A 5000-nucleotide genomic window follows, 5' to 3' on the forward strand; every position below is an offset into this window, starting at 1 on the left:
TGGGATGATAGTTATCTTATTTTTGGGGGTTGGGGATGATGGTTAACTTATTTTTGATTGGTTTGCGATGGGGTTTGGGGATGGGGGTTATCATATTTTTGGGTTTGGGGTAGTGGGGTTACCTTATCTTGGGGGGTTGGGTGATGGGCTTATCCCATTTTGGGAGTTTCGGGATGGGGTTATCTTATTTAGGGGGTTTTGAGAATGAGGGTTATCTTATTTTGCCGGGCTGAGGGTGGGGGTTACCTTATTATGGAGGGTTGGGGATAGCGTTATCATGTTTTGGGGGTTAGGGTTACCTTATTTTTCAAGGGTTGGAATGGAGGTTATCATATTTTGAGGGTTTCGGGGATAGGGGTATCTTATTTGGATGGGGTTAATTTATTTTGGGGGTTTTGGGAATGGTGGTTATCTTATTTTGGGGTTTGGGGCTTGGGGTTATCTTATTTTGGGGGTTGGGTGATGGGGTTATATTATCTTGGGGGGTTTTGGGGAGGGGGTTATCATATTTTGGGGGTTTGGGGATTGAGTTATCATGTTTTGGGGGTTGGGGATGGGGGTTATCATATCTTGGGGGTTTTGGGGATTGGGTTATCTTATTTAGGGTGTTTTGGTGGATAGGGTTATCTTATTTTGGGATTTTGGGAAGGGGTTATCTTATTTCTGGGATTTTGGGATAGAGTTATCTTATTTTTGGGGTTTTGGGCATAGGGTTATCTTATTTGGGGGTTGGATAATGGGGGTTATCATATTTTGAGGGTTTCAAGGATGGGGTATCTTATTGGGGGGGGGGGGATTTGGATGGAGTTAACTTAATTTGGGGGTTTGGAATGATGGCTAACTTATTTTTGGTGGGTTGGGGATGCGAGTATCTTATCTTGGGGTTGGGGAATGGGGATTATCATAATTTGAGGGTTAGGGATCGGGGTTATCATTTTTTGGGGGGTTAGGGATGGGGTTATCTTATTTGGGGGTTTGGGGATAAGTTTATCTTGTTTTGGGGGGTTAGGTATCGGGGTTATCATATTTTGGGGGATTTGGTTGGTGCTATCTCATTTTAGGGATTTGGGGATGAAGGTTATCTTATTTTGTGGGTTTGGGGATGAAGGTTATCTTAACTTGGGGGTTTTGGGTGGTGTTCTCTTATTTTGGGGAGTTTAGGTTGGTGCTATCTTATTTTGGGGATTTGGGATGAAGGTTATCTTATTTTGGGGGTTTGGGGATGAAGGTTATCTTATTTAGGGGGTTTTGGGCGGTGCTATCTTATTTTGGGGATTTGGGGATGAAGGTTATCTTATTTTGGGGGTTTTGGGTGGTGCTATCTTATTTTGGGGAGTTTAGGTTGGTGCTATCTTATTTTGGGGATTTGGGGATGAAGGTTATCTTATTTTGGGGGTTTGGGATGAAGGTTATCTTAACTTGGGGGTTTTGGGTGGTGCTATCTTATTTTGGGGAGTTTAGGTTGGTGCTATCTTATTTTGGGGATTTGGGATGAAGGTTATCTTTTTTGGGGGGTTTGGGGATGAAGGTTATCTTAATTTGGGGGTTTTGGGTGGTGCTATCTTATTTTGGGGATTTGGGGATGAAGGTTATCTTATTTTGGGGGTTTGGGGATGAAGGTTATCTTAATTTGGGGGTTTTGGGTGGTGCTATCTTATTTTGGGGATTTGGGGATGAAGGTTATCTTATTTTGGGGGTTTTGGGTGGTGCTATCTTATTTTGGGGAGTTTAGGTTGGTGCTATCTTATTTTGGGGATTTGGGGATGAAGGTTATCTTATTTTGGGGGTTTGGGGATGAAGGTTATCTTAACTTGGGGGTTTTGGGTGGTGCTATCTTATTTTGGGGAGTTTAGGTTGGTGCTATCTTATTTTGGGGATTTGGGATGAAGGTTATCTTATTTTGGGGGTTTGGGGATGAAGGTTATCTTATTTTGGGGGTTTTGGGTGGTGCTATCTTATTTTGGGGATTTGGGGATGAAGGTTATCTTATTTTGGGGGTTTTGGGTGGTGCTATCTTATTTTGGGGAGTTTAGGTTGGTGCTATCTTATTTTGGGGATTTGGGGATGAAGGTTATCTTATTTTGGGGGTTTGGGGATGAAGGTTATCTTAACTTGGGGGTTTTGGGTGGTGCTATCTTATTTTGGAGAGTTTAGGTTGGTGCTATCTTATTTTGGGGATTTGGGATGAAGGTTATCTTATTTTGGGGGTTTGGGGATGAAGGTTATCTTAATTTGGGGGTTTTGGGTGGTGCTATCTTATTTTGGGGATTTGGGGATGAAGGTTATCTTATTTTGGGGGTTTTGGGTGGTGCTATCTTATTTTGGGGATTTGGGGATGAAGGTTATCTTATTTTGGGGAGTTTAGGTTGGTGCTATCTTATTTTGGGGATTTGGGGATGAAGGTTATCTTATTTTGGGGGTTTGGGGATGAAGGTTATCTTAACTTGGGGGTTTTGGGTGGTGCTATCTTATTTTGGGGAGTTTAGGTTGGTGCTATCTTATTTTGGGGATTTGGGATGAAGGTTATCTTATTTTGGGGGTTTGGGGATGAAGGTTATCTTATTTTGGGGGTTTTGGGTGGTGCTATCTTATTTTGGGGAGTTTAGGTTGGTGCTATCTTATTTTGGGGATTTGGGGATGAAGGTTATCTTATTTTGGGGGTTTTGGGTTGTGCTATCTTATTTTGGGGATTTGGGGATGAAGGTTATCTTATTTTGGGGGTTTTGGGTTGTGCTATCTTATTTTGGGGAGTTTAGGTTGGTGCTATCTTATTTTGGGGATTTGGGGATGAAGGTTATCTTATTTTGGGGGTTTTGGGTTGTGCTATCTTATTTTGGGGATTTGGGGATTAAGGTTATCTTATTTTGGGGGTTTTGGGTTGTGCTATCTTATTTTGGGGAGTTTAGGTTGTTGCTATCTTATTTTGGGGATTTGGGGATGAAGGTTATCTTATTTTGGGGGTTTTGGGTTGTGCTATCTTATTTTGGGGATTTGGGGATTAAGGTTATCTTATTTTGGGGGTTTTGGGTTGTGCTATCTTATTTTGGGGAGTTTAGGTTGGTGCTATCTTATTTTGTGGGTTTGGGGATGAAGGTTATCTTAACTTGGGGTTCGGGCCTCCGGTTTGCAACGTTTTCCATTTTTGTTTTGGGTTAGTTAAGAAATCGTGATCACGTAGATTGTAATTGTATTAAAATCAATACTGTATTTTATTGTATTTTGGTGGTAACATTATTTTTGGTATTAATATTCATCTCTGAAATTTATCCACATATTCCTTATTTTGAAAGTTGGTATATAAATGATAGACTATAACTTTGAAAAGGGGTAGCTTATGTAGAATAAAAAAGAATTTACAATCATTACAGATATTATATTGTATTTTGGTAGTAACATAATCTTTGGTATTAATATTCGATTGGGGAATTTATAAACATACGCCTTATTTCTGTTATTTTGAAAGTTGGTATATAAAATATAAACTTTAATTTTAAATAATGGGACTTTCCATAAAACGTATCTTACCGATTATATTGGCTGTATTATTATTATTATTATTATTATTATTATTATTATTATTATTATTAATTGCTTACCTACAACCCTAGTTGGAAAATCAGAATGCTATAAGCCCAGGGGCTCCAACAGGGAAAATAGCCCAGTGAGGAGAGGAAACAAGGAAAAAATAAATATTTTAGAATAACATTAAAATAAATATCTCCTATATAATAAACTATAAAAATTTCAACAAAACAAGAGGAAGAGAAATTAGATAGAACAGTGTGCCTGAGTGTACCCTCAAGCAAGAGAACTCTAACCCAAGATAGTGGAAGACCATGGTACAGAGGCTATGGCACTACCCAAGACTAGAGAACAATGGTTATGGCACTACCCAAGACTAGAGAACAATGGTTTGATTTTGGGGTGTCCTTCTCCTAGAAGAGCTGCTTACCATAGCTAAAGAGTCTCTTCTACCCTTACCAGGAGGAAAGTAGTCAAGGAACGATTATTAAGATATATCTAGATATTTTAGAGTAACATGGCTAAAAGTTCGATGAACCTACATATCTTGATGAAGTAATTAAAACAGGCCTGGGTTTTAATTCTTCCTGTACTTAAAAATGAAAAATTGTGCTATAAATTTACAAGAAGGAGTCAAAAGCAGATCAAAATCAGGATTAGAGAAGTTTTATGATGACTAGGTAATTTTATAATCTTTGCGACATATGTGGCCTGAATAGACTTGACAAGCCTTCAAAAAAACTTATCTATACATATGTACATATGTGTATTTCAGCATATGTGGACAAAAAACACATGTCATCCCCAAACTTCAAGACCGAGAAGGAAAAGTCATTTAAAAAAATGTTGAGGATTTTAAAGCCATAAATTTTTAAAATTTCTTCCATTTAAGAAAAAAGGAAATTGTAATTAAATTTTTTTTTTGAGAATCATTTACCTGCGTGTCGCGATGTTAGTTGACATACTATCACTACAGAGTTATTAGGTCCATTGACTGGCCAGAAAGCACTACGTTTGATCCCTCTCTGGTTACGGCTCATTTTTTCCTTTTCCTACACATACACCGAATAGACTGGCCTATACTTTACACATTCTCTTCTTTCCTCATACACCTAATATTAAAATAACCAAAAATTTCTTCAGTTAAGGGGAGCTAACCCCTTCATCACAATTGTTCAGCGGCTACTTTTTAATTGGTAAAGGTAAAAGAGACTTTAGCTATGGTAAACAGCCTTTCTAGGAGAAGGACACTTCAAAATCAAACCATTGTTCTCTAGTCTTAGGTAGTGACAGCCTCTGTACCAAGATCTTCTATTGTCTTGGGTTAGAGTTCTCTTGCTTGAGGGTACACTAGGGCACACTATTCTACGTTTCCTCATTTCCTTTTCTTGCAGGGCTGTTTATCATGTGGGAGCCCTTGGGCTTATAGCATCCTACTTAGGTTGTAGATTAGTTTGAAACAACGATAATAATAATAA

Source organism: Palaemon carinicauda, chromosome 10 (genome assembly GCF_036898095.1).
Source record: "Palaemon carinicauda isolate YSFRI2023 chromosome 10, ASM3689809v2, whole genome shotgun sequence".
NCBI classification, from domain to species: Eukaryota; Metazoa; Arthropoda; class Malacostraca; order Decapoda; family Palaemonidae; genus Palaemon; species Palaemon carinicauda.